Genomic DNA, 16,046 nt, shown 5'->3' with positions numbered 1-16,046 from the left:
AAGCAGTGGTATCAACGCAGAGTACTGTGTTGGTGATAGCAGGTTGGGAGAATATGGCACGTGAAATATCGGATTCTGGGTTTATGCGCGCGAGGCCGAGCGGAGAATATCAATTTTGACGTTTCTCCGTTCATGCGCGAGAAAGGGGTGAAGAGGGAGGGAAAGAAAGGGGAGTGTATACTTTATGCGACGAATTCCTATAAAAGTCGATATGTTCCTATTTAAGTTCGATACGAGGCTGAACGCGCGATAAAAATCACACGAGATACCGATCGATATCGACGTTAAATGTCAAACCGATACTTGAACCGGTGTTTGATTTATATACTCTCTCGCGATTTCTTAGGTAATGAATCTTTCGTCACATTCAATTAAACTGCGTCGGTCTTGATCATTTTATGAAATATGTGATGACAAATTTGAAGGATTACGAGTAATTATATTCGTGCTGTATGATAAAATTTAATAAAATTAGAGATATATACATCTGTTGTGATTTGCGTTTAAAATGGAAAGATTTATATAATATTTTTTATTAGTATATACATATACATACTAATTATTAGAAATTTTAAATAATTATAATACAATTATAATTATTTAATTAGAGAAAATATTACTAACTATTTTTGATAATTAATTTAAGATTTTCAAGTGTCATCATCATACTTATTCTATTTGAGAGAAAAGCAGAGAAGTTATAATAAAATATAAAAATTATTTGTAGTTTTTACCACAACGATAACTCAGTTTATATTCTTATATAGATATATAATGATCGAGATATTGAGAGAGATATAAATTCAGATGAACAAACCGCGCACCGCGAAATATATGATTGAGATCCAAAATCTCCGTGAAAATATAGAAGTCGGACGGAGGCAAAATCCCCCTTTGACGTTCGGGCCATAAATGAAATAAAATGATATTTCTTCGATAAGAAACGCGCACACGGGGCAGAAGAAAGCCGCTTTATTCAGGGGCGAGCAAGCACGGTGGACGGTGGTCAGGCATTCGGACGGGTTTCGGAGCATAGAGTTTGAGCGAATCTCCCCAAGTACTCCATCAAGTCTAGGGTGATATTGGCGTAGAGCCTACCATATGTCACTTCTCTGCGTCTCTGCAGGTCATACCTTATGAAAAGATGAATTCGCACGAGATGCGAGACATGCGATATTATTTCAAGTAATCATGCGCATCGTCGCATCGTCATTAGGTTATTACCTCACTTTACACGATGATACATCGCTTTTATTATCGAAAAGATTACTTGTTTTATATTTAAACGTGAAGTATAAAACATTAATAACTAAATAATGAATAATTTAATAAATAATTTAATAAGAATAACTCCTTTTATAGATTAAAATTAAATAATAAATAATAAATTTTAATAAAATATGATTAAATATAATTAAATAATAAGTTTGATTAAAATTAACAAATTAATGGGTTGAAAAAATAAAATGTGTTTTTAATATGCAACAGAATCATACGCGTTGTTTGTTTTCATTTCGTCACATTCCATGCCCTATACTCAAACAATTTGCAATTATAGCTCGAAATGTTCTCATTATCATGTACATAATAAGTGTCATCAAATTTCTAGCGGCGCATCCAATTTGATCCTTGCATCTGCTCTTGTTTACCATAATACAAGTCGCAGATAATATGAGTGCGCGCATTACGTTTCATTAATTATGCGCACAAAAGAAAATGTGTGTAAACTAATCTTGTGGTGACATCTCGATGATGTGGAAAATAAAAATGATATTATCGTAATGGTAATTATCCTTTTATAGTCCGAGAATAACTCTGTGACTCATTTCTAGATTAAACCCCTTCTCATTCGCAGCGACAATACTGATTCTTGATGCTAATATAACTCCATTAGGAATCATTATCACGGTATCATAACTACGCAATGCTATTACAATGGTTAGCGTAATTAGAACAACAGATGTTTCCCTATCGATTTTAATAGATATGTCATCTGTGTACACACAATTTGTATAATTATTTTAATGCAGTTCACATTGGTAGATTATTTTAATAAGCAGTATATAAATATGTATACAAAAAAGCTTTAAACTTAGAAATATAAGTTTTATTATTTATAAAATATACTTTTCCGGATATACAAAATATGATTAAAATTCGATAGTAAAAACCGCTGTTTTTTTTTTTTTTTTTCGTTATTGATAGAAAATTCGGTGATCTTTTTCGTACTCGCGAGGATCGATACCACTGCCGCGATCGTTTATCTAGCGACGATAAAAATCTTTATTGCATTGGACGATCCTTCAATTTCGGAAAGTCGCCAAGGCCGTATACATTCTCGCGACTCGGACGATCCATTGGATTATTATTATCGTCATCCCCCGGAAACTCCTCGCGAAAGTGCCGGATATCATATTATCCACGCGACGTCGTGACCTATCCCCATCCATTATTCTTTATCTCGCAGAGTTATAAAAGAAATGCATTACTTATATCAAGATTGCTGGCCATTCCTCCTACGTGATTCTTTTTACCGTGTTCTCCTTTTCGCGTGACCAATATCGGATGATACGTACGAAGCACTTTGTCAATTCTGGTCGTCCGCCATTCAGCATATGCGCTTCATGCTTCCGCTCTCCGTATAGAGAGAAACTGTCTTATTTATGGTTTTAATATCGCGGTAACATTACGTGTCATTGTTTGCAGCTCGTCCAAAAAACAAGAGATTGCTCGTTGCTTTTCGTTGCCTTTCATCGAAAAATATCGGCGATAAATTTTTATGTATTTTTTGCTTACATTAATTTTAATATTTTCGGATGATAACATTTTTTTTGTAATTGTTTTGCGAATGGAGAAAAATATGATGGCACATATTAATTATTTATAATATTATTGTCATAGATAGGATATTACGATACAAGAATACTGGCATAATATTTCATTGTTAATTGTTCAGTTTCACGTTATTAACATAACTCGTTGTTTATCAGAAAATGACGTTTAATTTTCCATGTTCTTCGAAGGAAACGGAACCGGTAGTCCATTTTATTGTCGTTAATGAAGAACATGTGGATCTAATGCATAAACCGTGTCGCAGTCATTGTACCTCTACCTTCTTGGTTTCTTTAATGCGATGTTTCCTTCGTCTATATACTCTTTTTCATAGAACCGTATATCCGCGACATGTCGGATCTTCCTGACAAATCAGACACTACCTTGAACATTTTAAGATGTCAATGACATTACAATAGAAGTCTATATCATCCATGCGTTACGATATTTTTTTCCTCGTAATGTCTTCTTTAATATTTCCTGGCGCCATCAGAAACGACTTGTCAAAAGTGTTGAGAAAATATTGCTATTTTGTTAGCTGTGTATATAATTATTCTGACAAACTTACACACCGAAATTAATACCTTCTTGGAGAACTCTCTGTTCTTAAATAATACATGTTAACTTTCGTTTCCATATGCATATGTGATGCCGGTATGCAAACAACCTAAGCATAAAGGGTCACTTCCTGTTTAGCGCGTACAAATGTTCACCTGTCCTACCGTAAAGTTCTCTATACACAACCGCCGCGAAATTCTAAAATTGTCGGTATATATGTGTCTGTCGAGGTTGTACATACGTACACACAGAAAAAGGTAAAAAAAAGAATAGGTCGAATAAGTGCCTATCGGTGTTGTGGGTATTTCAGCATGGTTATTAATTAGCCGGACATTTTTAACGTATTTCCAAAGTCAACAGCGTGAAATGCGACACATCCGGAAATGGGAGTAGGCCGCTCGTTGCGTGCATCCGCATGTGCGTGAAGCGCGTCTCTCTAAAATGCGCTATACGCTCGTCTATTAACCGCTGAAAGTTATACACTAGGGGGAGATTTTCCCGTAATCGTAAGCACACAAAATGAGGTGCTTAATCTGCAGCATCATAATTGGAGGGCGGTGTTATGCAACAAGCGCAGCTGACATATCAGATAATTGCGCGCGTGAATTAAAACCGACCGATTATTATGCGCTTTAAAATAAGCCGCACTTTCAACCGGCAATTATTTCAAAAGAGATAGCGTTACACATCGTGAATTCTCTGCATTTCCCCTTAAGCAACGTCGACAATTTATTCCGAGCAAGCTGTGCGTCCGACGAATCCCATAGGTCTTTGTCTCTACAATGCGGTTTTTAATTCGATAATTATAAACTTTGATTTAACTTAAATATTTCAATTTTGATATATTTCACTTCTCCACTAATCTATTCCTATTGTAAATAAAAATTAAACGCGACTCAAATATGATATCTTCTAATCTATCTCTCGATGATAATTTCCTGAAGTCATAATAATGCATAACAGGTATGGCAATTTTGCCCCGTATGGTCGCGTAGACGAGGACACGTGTTCACGACAGGACATTGTTCGAGAGTAAAAAACGAACCATCTGTATATAGCCCGATCCAATGACACACGATATTAATAATATTCAAGGTGAAATTAGCGGCTCGCCTATAAAATCGAGGCGAAGGGCACGTGCCCCCGAAAAGAAAGAACCACGCCGGGCACAGAAGAGCGCAGGTGATGACCGCGATGGTGGAGTCAGGGAAAGAGGGAAAGAGAGAAATAGAGAGAGAGAAGGACTGCTTGCCCGCGGGGGTGTTAAATGAGATCCGCAAAAGAATAAGAGGTCAGTCAGGTGCAGGAATATGAATTAGAGAGAGGTCCGTGGCTCGATTTGTGCGAGCACGTGCAGTCCCAAATTTTATCGCGGTTTAACGTTGCTCTCTGCGCCCCGGAGGCGGCCCAGCTGCTCATTCGACTTTAGGCAACTTCTTTTATGTCTCTCCAGTTACTTGGATCCGAACTCTTACCCGCGCAGATACTATTGTTACCGAACGCATCATTCTGCATTTATATGAAAATTTACATTACGGTAATCTCATTTCATCTTTACTTTGCATTGAAATAAATTGTGTGTTATGTATGTATTGTATATTATACATTATATGTAGTAATATTTAATTAAAGTTATATATTAATGATAAAATACTTATTTCATTTATCATGAAATAATATTGATTTTATTTCATATTTTTCTTACAGAAAAAATATCTCCTATATATTGCTAAAAAAAATTATCTTTTATTTATTTCTAATTATATATATGATATTAATTTTGAATCAATTAATAAATGGAAATACGAAGTTTGAGATTTGACTTTTTTTTTGCGTGATGCGAGCAAGGAGTTAATCACTTAACAGATTTAAACTGATTTGAAAATTGAGCCGTCCGACGTACGTATGTCAACTAGATATGCAAAGGTGCAGCAGGTTCATAAACGACGGCCCCACCTTATCCGCTGACCTGTCGCCTGTCCAAAGGCTCAGCGGAAGCGAGCGATTTGAACGTTTTTACAGAATGTTTGCTTCGACCTCGCTACACCATATAATACGTTCATGTGAGCGCGTCGGACAAAAGGGCATTATCATCACAATCATAAGATCTTATAATCGTGTTGTGTCTATGTAAGCAAACATATTAGCTGAAAGCATTATACGCGTTTGTAGCATCTTCGTAATATAATTGATGTCTCAGATTATTACGATGATAAGAAAAATGAAAAAATAATTTTTTACAGTTGTGTATCAAATAAAATATTTTATCAAGATATGTAATTATATATTGGAAATATTTTTATGTACATCTAGTAGAGCAAATCATTTTCAAATCAGTATTTTTTCTATTTTTAATTCTATACAAAATAATGCGTATGGATAAAAATATTATTTAAAGTATGTAATTCTATAGATGTTTAAATTTTATTTTACGAGTCCCTCACTTTTTCTTTTAGATTTAAAAAAATTAATGATATTGCGCTTATTGTATGATATTTATGCGAAAAAATTATACGGAGAAGTGAACGCGTTATTTGCATGCTTTTCAACAATCCGAGATGCACGTCAACGTGCGGTAAGCGACGAGTGTAATAAAATCGCGACACGTATCGTGCGTGCCTGCAAAAACATATTTTTCATCCAGTTCCAGGAAGTTTGCTTATTAAGGACTTGGTTCTCTCGGAGAGGCGCGATTGCCAGACGCCTTCCGAGCGTAACCGTCAAGTAAAACGTGCGACGAATGGTCGGACCGATAAATGAGGCAATAAATTCTCTCGGATATAACCGAAAGTTACGGAGAGAGACTCTCATTCCCTCATCCTCGTCTGTATCCCTCAATACAATTGGCCTTACCAGGAAACTTATGAAGATGCGACGTGCCTGAGAGAGGGAGAGAGAGACTTTTAGATGCGCGAATTAATTAATATCATCGCGTATGCAAACACTGCGACTAAATATCCCGATTAAAATATACACGCAGTGAGAATAAAAATGATTAAATAAGGGTTGTAAATCACGCGATCTTTTTCAATGTTTTTTATTTCACACGAGCTTCTATCTTCTTCTTTAGGCCAGGGGTACTGCTCGCTTACGCGTATTAGCATAACGTTCTTAAATAATATATCACCGAGGTGCCAGCATCGGGTGAAGTCGAGATAAGTAACTTCCTGCGTGCATACACGCGTCCTTAACCGCAACGCAAACGCGGCTGTTAATAGCGTGTATGTGTGCACTACGTAACCGCGTTGCCGATCGCATCAGGAACAAAATACGACTGGACATAAAGCGGTGCCTATGTGTTTCTGCCTTGAATGCTCTATTTCCGATTGAAGAGCCGATATTTTTAAACCGCGTTCGATAAATTTATAGTTTGAAAAATAATACAAATGAATAATTATGCAAGATACTAATTTTTTCCTTTCAAATTTAAATAAAAATGTTTTTTTTTAATAAAAATGTGCCCTTAAAAAAAAGATTATACATTTTTATGAAATTACGAAATATTTTTTCTTCATAACTGGAATAAAGCGGAGATTGAAAGATAGAGAGGATATTAAAAGATATCCCTCTGTCTTGTTTCGTCGAATCTAATCAGGGATCAGTGATAATATTTTTATATTCTCCGCTGCATATTCGCGTAAAATGCAGCTGTATTGTGTTGACCCCGCTCTGGTAACCAGAGCTGACCGATCAACTTGAGGATATCGTAGATGACACACCATAAACACGAGATCCATGTTTCGAGTATCTCGGTATTATGATAGCTGCGGTGGACCCCTTTCCTGTCACGTCCTACCTCGGCGTTCCCATCAGAATATCGGTTTTATGAGGACGGGAAGAGAAATATCGCGTGTCCGCCTGTATCCGGAACTGAAACGCGCTATTTTCACGATAGATTCACGACAGCATTATGATCGAAGCGATTAATCAGTACACAAACCAATATAGACTGGAAAATATTTATAAATAAATACTTCGCGTCTTATCTTACGCTGAATTTAATGTAGTATCCAAAAACATTCCGCGTATTATTTAATATTTATCGAATATATATGTAGAAATTCGGAAAGCTTTAATTTTTCATCAAGATTAACCAAAGTACTACAAAGTTTCTTCTTTCCTGATGAAAATCGTCAAACTCGCGCGATGTTTATCTCAATTCGCGATTCGAGTTGTACAACGCGATTATCGCCACTGGTCCGACTTATGATAAAACGCAAGAGCGTCTGAAACGCACATTCATTTGCATTACCATTCGCAGACTGGCAACTTCCGCGTGGCTTTCACCTTTTGCAACGGGCGGAGAGTGTGTGCGTATGAGCAGGTTGCCGTAATGGCACCTGGAATAACAATGCCTCGGTTTTAGCGCCATAGAGTTGTTCTGGCCGCGGGGATCTGCATGCGTTAGGTACAGTGAGAACTACCTAACTCAAGAGGTGGATGAGAGAGGATCGGTTTCGATGTTATCGGACTGCGCCACCCGTGGCTTCTTTTCCGCTTTAGCCACCATCAGACTTAAATCGCCTCCTTTCCCCTTATTCCTCGCGCAATGTGTTCCATTGCTGCCGGCTAAATCGCCACTGCTCGATGTCAATTGTTAAATAATAATTAAGAGAAGTAAAAACTCTCGAAGGATAGATACAATATGATATTCGCAAAGACGTGAATGTATATCTCTCTATATTGAAATATTTTGTTTAGCTTTTCATTCCAGAAGCTTATAGCACTTATTATACTATTATTAATACTTATTATTTTTTTACATGAAACACATTGATCGCCAGAAATTTTTAGACGCATGTAAACTACGAGAGTTGCTTCGATTATGATCCTAGCGAGTGTTTTTTCAGCCGTAATCTTTGGCAATAATTTTCCTTTACCGTGAGAAATCTTAAAGAGTGCTATATATATTCGTTCTATTATATTATAACAAAAAATAGTTTAACTCACCGGTACGATGTGCAACAGTAAAGTTGTAAACAATATCTGAAAAAATACAAATGCATCCAACCTATATAAATATATATATATAAAGCAGACAACGTTTAAAATAATTAATATATAGAAAACTAATTAGAAATTAAATAGATATTTAATGAAATATATTACGAAAAAACGTTTTTTAGATATATACTTTTAAAAGATATAACATGAATAAAAATCTAATTTTATATAAATTTAAATAATTTATATAAGCCTTAAACACAATGTGGAAATATTTTATATATGTAACTATGTAAAAATATTAATATACATATTTGAAGATAAAATCTAGAGTATTTTATGTGCGTTATATTATTTGATAATTTAAAAAATGGATTATTGTCTAGAGATAAAGTATTAATTTTGAAGATGACAAATAATAAATAATTTATAAATGTTTACCTCAAGGTTTCTCCACCGGGGCCAGATGTCTTCCCGGACCATCTCCTCCTCTCTTTTGATCATCTTTTTGACTGCTTCTTCATTGGCTCACACAATATTCACTCGCGAAAACACATTAATTACGATCAATAAAATACGACGATCGCGTAACACTTTACACGGCAATCCCGACATTAATCATACACGATGTGCACTTTATATATCGCGACGAGAAAATAATTTAAGAACTATGATCTGCCCTCAGCAGTCGAAAATCCGTGCGGCCAAAATACATTATATACCGCTACATTGGTATATGTTTACATTTTACTTTTATATTTCGCGTTATAAATGAAGTAATATAAATACAAATTAACTAACACAGAGTAAATATAAATGTACATGCAAGTTGATATTAAAGATAAATATCCACTGCACTATTTGAAAATATAATTAATTAATTTTATGAACTATATTTACGTGACAGATTGAACAATTCTAGCGAAATACATGTCTTGAAAAAGTAAAACAACTTGCTAATTTCAAATTTATAATACGTGGTTGATAAATTAATAATGGCGAACTTATTAATTAAATACACTGCTGTTCGTTTAGCGAAGTCGATTAATACTCTATCTATAATATTTTTAGGAAAAACTGTAGACGACCCAACTGGCTTAATTGATTTTTATTAATTCGATGTCATATAAAAATACAGACATCGATTTCAGCAATTTTCGCGCAAATGTGTTTGCCCGAAAAAATTAAAGAATATATGTTTACAAAATAATAATTTTAAATAAAATTATATTTTATTTAAAATTATATTTTATTTAAAATTATTATTTTGTAAACATATATTCTTTAATTTTTTCGAACAAACACATTTGCGCGAAAATTGCTGAAATCGATGTCTGTATTTTTATATGACATCGAATTAATAAAAATCAATTAAGCCAGTTGGGTCGTCTACAGTTTTTGCTAATTTTATTCTTCACTGGCGATACAAAAATAATTGCTATACTATAATATTTTGTTAATGATTGAAAAAATGCGCGAAAATAACATTAGCACCTTCGTCAAGCAATATTAATAATGAATCGAGTTAATCGTAATAACGCGGTAGAAAATATACTAAAATTTAATATTGTGCAGGCATAATATATTTGCGATGCATGAATCCCGCAAGGTTATACATTATATTTTTATTAATAATAATCAGCCGACGTATCAAATGTATTCATACTTGAATCAAATAACTGTTGCCTCTTACATGTCGTTTATATCACGAGATTGAATCGATCCCGCACGCTGATAATTGTAGTAATAAGAAACTCGAATATTATTGGAATTGGTATTTCTTATACGACGACGCACAACAGCTCCTACCTTCTCGCTCGACCGTCGCCGGGTGAATGACAAGGACAAGGTCGTGTAACAACAGTACTCCGCCGATTATTATTGTTATTGTTGCATTTAACGCGCAAGAGACACACGCATATATCACACGTACATACACTAGACGCCATATTATATTCGTCAATTACGCGAATGAAATATTAATCGACTGACGTCTCATATCGCGATTTCGATATCTCGATACCTCGAAACACTCGATTTCGCGATTTCGTGTATTACCGTGCTCTCAATTTAAAAGTGATAAGAAAATTATATTTAAATCGATACGAAAATTTCAAGCGAGCAGAAATTCGAAACAAAAGTGTATTTAAAGAAATAATTATACACACACACATATGTAAATCATAGTGAAAAACATACAATTTCCATTTCCCGTTGCTTCGATTCTCATTTAAAACGTACGAATCGCGCAAAATATTTACTTCAATAACGTATACATATACATATAATTACTACTTGTTTGGAAAGAATAATAGCATATCTCTTCTAGAATTTCGTCGCTGTCATATATTTCAAAAGATAAGACTACACAGTTGAAAAATTTGTGTTAACAAATATCACATGTCCCAAACCACAGGTCCACAGAAATTTTTGTGTTAATTTAACATAATATGGATATGTTAAATAGTGACACGAATATTGTGTTAATATTTCAACATAAAATAAATGCAAACTTCAAGTAAACTTAAAATTAAATTTGTGTTAAATTAACATAGTTTTAATGTAAAAATTAACTAAAAAAATTATTAATTTTACATTTTATCATCCCTACTTAAATTATAAAGTAAAATTAACATTTTTTTCCTGTAAATTTTAACAAATAAATCTTGTCACTAATAATACGGAACATATTTATTGTGTAATATTAAAAATAGATGCACATTGTGTTATTTTTACACTTTTTTTTTGTTGTTTTTATAATTTAACATTTGAGTTCAATTAACAGTAATATGTTACATTAACACATGAATGTGTTAAATATTTAACACAAAAATTTTAACGGAGACCGTTTTTAACAAGAAAACAAATTTTCAAACTGTGTACGCGACACACGGAAAAATAAACGCATGCGCCGAATTTTTCATATGCGTATGTACGCACGTATATAGAGTTACATTTTGTTTGTGGCGCCGCGCGGTCACGTGCCATGTTGGATTATCATTCGCACGGCGAGACGCGAGCGAGCAAGACGCAAGGTACGATCCTCTGTCGTATTGTATTTATTCTTCTAATACGCGATAGTTTCTTACAACTACTATTTAATGATAATTAGTACCCACGATTGATGAACTTTTGCGATAAACGATACGTAAGAGTATCGTGTGACGATGGCAATTTGAGTCATTTTATTGTTAATAAGGTATAATTATATCAACTATATTAATATATTAATAATACACATATATATATACGTATATATATATATTTTTTTTTTGCGAGATTCATGTTGAAAATGTATACTATGTTTGCTATTATTACATTTCGATTGTATATTTTCTGGCATTATGTGTTAACTGATCATTAATTCGCACGCGGAATTCGCGATATCGAGGTTATGTTAAGTTAGGTTAAGTTTAATGAAACGCGAGTATATAATGTTGATCGATAAATCGAGCGGCATTGCCATGCATTTAATTAGACGATCGTTATTTTAATTCTGCTTATTTCAATATCATCAATTCGGCATTTACATATGTATATAATTATAATTATGCCAAAACGCGAGATTTAGTCCAACGAGAATTCTCTCCTCCTGTCGTACGAATCTAATTTTTCTCTCAGTCGGAAAAAAACTAACCAGATTTTCGCATAATACAGTTTAGAATATCTTATATTTATCTTTAATTCGATTCTTATCTACATTTATTTAATTTTTCAACTTCTGTATTCATTCTTAATTATGTTGTGACGCGAAGTAATGAAATGTCTTTTAAGATTCGAATATAGTATATGTTAGAAACAAAAGTAGCATTGCATAATATTTCAGTCGCGTAAATTTCTGAACGGGTCGTAATTTTCACCTTGCTCTTTGCATCGTCATATAAAGTGCGTGTTACTAATTTCGAGATATTTCGCCGTGCGATCGCAGTATTCGGGTAATTAGTGCGTGTATCTTTAATCGATCCGAGTGCCATGAAGAATTAACAACAATAAGAGAGGAGGAGAGGCGGTCCTGGGAGGCATCGGGCGACAGCGGATCAACCTTGAGGTAAACATTTATAAATTATTTATTATTTGTTACTTGAAAATTAATTTTTTATCTCCGAGATCTATTTGAAATATTATTGTTATTAATATAACATAGGTACAACATATTTTAGATTTTATTTTGAAATGTGGCATATAAAATAAAAATATTTACATCAACTAATATTTTTATATAATTCTATATTAAATATTTTAATGACACGCACTTAAAAGACTTATATTATTAATTATTTAAATTATTTATATATAGAAAAGAATTTAGATTTTTATTTATCATATTTTTTAATAATTTTTATCTAGCAAATTTTTTTCTTCTCAAGTATTATATAATTTTATTAAATGTTTATTTAAAAGACGAATAAAAAATTCAATCGCATGCAATATTAATTTTTTTTGCATCGCACGTTAACGTGCGAATAAAAATAAAATCATCCAGTATTATGTTAAAAAACTAACTTTTATAAAAAGTTAGTTTTTTAACATAATACTGGATGATTTTATTTTTGTACAAAATCAAAGTGCAAGAAATGTTAGAAAATATATAAATTAATGCGCATATAAATATAATTTTTTGTTTTAAAAACGCTTGAAATTTCAACGAAGTTTTCCCACGGCTATTATAAGAAGCGTAATTAAATGTTTTTTTAATAGAGCTGTTATTACTTAAATTGATAAATTATTTAATACTCATATTACTATAGCTTATCTATAATTGCATTAAAGTATCATTACTTATCGTTAATAACGCTGTCCAGCAGCAATGCGGTACTTAATAAAGCGTAGCCACGCTTCGTTGCACTCCCGTCCAATTATCTACAACTACTATAGATAAGTTAGTTGCGCGTGCATCGCTATTAAAGCACAAAACGAGGATTGATACACGCGCGGCGTATATATGCAACAAATATCAATGATTCTCCAGCAAGATTTTCCGAGATGCTCCGTATAATACTGACATTTATAACAGTGCGTATCTACCCCTTGGCGGTGCAACTATCGTAAGGTCTTATCGTACTACGAATGTATAATAAGTGGTAAGACAGCGTCAAGGTGTGCGTTTACGTGTTTGATCTATGATCTTCCGGTGATCTTATCGGATGGTGAATGTAAAGCATAGAGAAACGGCAAAACGAAAAATATATACAAGACTTTAGAAATCCCTTCTCACACATTCGGGATGGGATTTTTATCTAAGTAATGCGCAATGAGATAAAACAAAAATAATTAATACGTTTAATCAATTTAAATTACTATCTATATAAGCGCGTTAACATGCGATGCAAAATTTATTTATCTTTATATGCGTATAAGATGTATCATAGGTGTTTTACGTAATATTTTAAAGATAGAATCTCAGACAGAATTTAATTTATACTCGGTGTGTGTGTGTGTGTGTGTGTGTGTGTGTGTGTGTGTGTGTGTGTATCGTTTCTGCAATACACGAGAAACGTATTGTTTCTTATTCACTTTGAGATCGCAACAATGATATAATCAGTATTGTACGAAAACTCGTACGTGCTCCCTCGTTTGTTTTCTTTCACAGATTATCTCAATGCAGATTTAGAGCTAATTATAAATTGTGCTCTCCTCTCCTATTTTTCATCATATGTTATTTTTCGAGCATTATAATTTACCGTCCTGCGTAAGCTGTTACTCTCTCTCTCATGACGGATAACCAGATAAATATAGGCTTGACTCTATATTTAACTAATCAAGGACGCGAAATAAAGTTCAATTCCGCTAGGTTTATTGCTTTTAGCAAATTTATTAAGTTAATAACGATCGTTTACTTAAGATGCGCCACATATACCGTATGGCCGCGATTAATCAGATTTTACATCGTTTATAGAATGCCATAACACGGCATTCTTGACAGATTAATGATCGCGCACTATCCGTTTCTTCCATTTCGCTCGCACCACATACTGCTGTGTTCGTTATAGTAGGCACACGAATCTGTTGAATATCATTGCTCACTATTAAATTTGTTATGAATTTCCTCCGAGCTTATAAATCTGTAGTAAAGATTTAGTACAGGATATTGTCAAAATGCTACGCATCTGCATTGCAAATAAATAATTAGATTAGAAATTCACATTTATATTATTAAAAAATTGCAATATTTCATTATTTTTACTGGAATTAATATTTATTTATCTGCAATTTTACGCAATTATAATAATTAAATTTATAATTCAATTGCAACACACACATATATATATATATATATATATATATATTTTTTTTTTGCGCAATAAAATTAATTTTAAAAATTATGTATAAAACAATTCTAAACTACAACAAAAAAAATCTTACATATAAGGAGACATGATGATTATATATTTTCGTCTGTCGCTCTTTCCTTGTAACACACAAAATTCCGCCTGATTGATATAACCATGGATTATGAATTGCCAGATTGCTGACTATTGGTCAAAACCGATCAAACGTCCATTTTTATTTCATTTTAATATTCTAATTACGACCTGTCCGTTCGATTGTGATCCGCAATTCGTATAATGTTCTCGTCACTATATCTCGACAACGCTAATTCCATGCTGTCATACGATCATCGAGAAATGAATTCGCTTCTCTATTAATCGCAGGCAATTATGGGCAGAATGTTATTCTTATTATTATACGTTTCTGTTCGTGCTTGAATTTTTGACGAATCGGAAATTCATGCCAAATTAAAAAGAATAATCAAATTAAATTTTTCGTCCAAGATAATTGTTATTTAAAAACTTATCTCAACAACATGTTTTTTATTTTAAAGCCAATATATTCTTTATACACAGTTATTACATGGAATAAGTTATATAAAGAAATTTTTATTATTAAAAATACAGTAGAGAGATAAATAAAGGAAAATCCTTTCTTAAATATGACAATCATTCAAATTTAAATTACTTGAAATTTAACACGAAGATACATTTTTGCAAATCTTAACACGTCACGCTGGCTCTAGATGCAACGTCCCGACGTTGTATTCGCTCGTGACGATGTAAACGTTCTTCCTAAAATACTTGGCACGCGTTCACGTATTTTTGTCCGAGTCTGCTGCGACGTTAGTCCGGAAGAAACCATAGGATCGGTCAACTGTAGGGTCAAAAGTGCACGAGGGTGGGCCAGGGTTAGTTGTCCCCGGAGTGAAGAGCACACGACGGAGGCTCGTGGAGGAGCCGAGAGATGGAAGAATCGCGAAGGCGATGGTGGCACGTGGAAAGGTGGACGCGACAGTGCGGAGAGGAGAGACGATGAGGGCATCTGCCTCTCCTTTTACAATTAAACGAAGCCTCAGAAGCCCTCGAATGCGAGCGGCCGTCGCGCAGTCAACAGCTGCGTATCTGAATACTAATTCGAAATGTTTACACACCCGCGTGCACTTATCGTGTGCTCTTACACCCGGCACCCACGCTCTCCTAGAGGACTTTCCTATAGTTCTATTAAAACGGCAAGAAATCGCTAATAGAGAGATTCTTACGTGTCTGTCGCTTCGAATCTTCGAGCGGGGGAAACGAAACTCGAAAACGATAAACTTGTTACGAGAGAATATATTTGCACATAAACAAAATATTTTTTTAAATTACCGCTACATTAAAGCAGCAATTGCATAAATGGATCTTCGTGCGGTGATAATTTAAAAAAATTAATAATTTTATCTA

At 33.8% G+C, this 16,046-nt stretch overlaps 1 long non-coding RNA gene across 2 annotated transcripts in view; it reads left to right on the top strand.

Annotated features, from left to right (window-relative positions):
* Positions 1-16,046, top strand: part of LOC145936743 (uncharacterized) — a 212,958-nt gene that overhangs the window by 112,142 nt on the left and 84,770 nt on the right. The window contains exon 1 of one of the 2 annotated variants that reach the window (XR_014425436.1): positions 11,785-12,382. The exons of the other annotated variant lie outside the window; for it this stretch is intronic. This is a non-coding gene — a long non-coding RNA (uncharacterized LOC145936743). Of the gene's footprint in view, positions 1-11,784; positions 12,383-16,046 lie in introns of those variants that run through there. 2 annotated transcript variants of the gene reach the window in all.

Source organism: Prenolepis imparis, unplaced genomic scaffold, assembly GCF_030444845.1.
Source record: "Prenolepis imparis isolate NDT839.2.m4 unplaced genomic scaffold, iyPreImpa1.0 SCAF_5, whole genome shotgun sequence".
In the NCBI taxonomy this organism is placed as follows: Eukaryota; Metazoa; Arthropoda; class Insecta; order Hymenoptera; family Formicidae; genus Prenolepis; species Prenolepis imparis.
The sequence above is the reverse complement of the archived record's forward strand: the minus strand, read 5'-3'. Positions and strand labels throughout refer to the sequence as shown.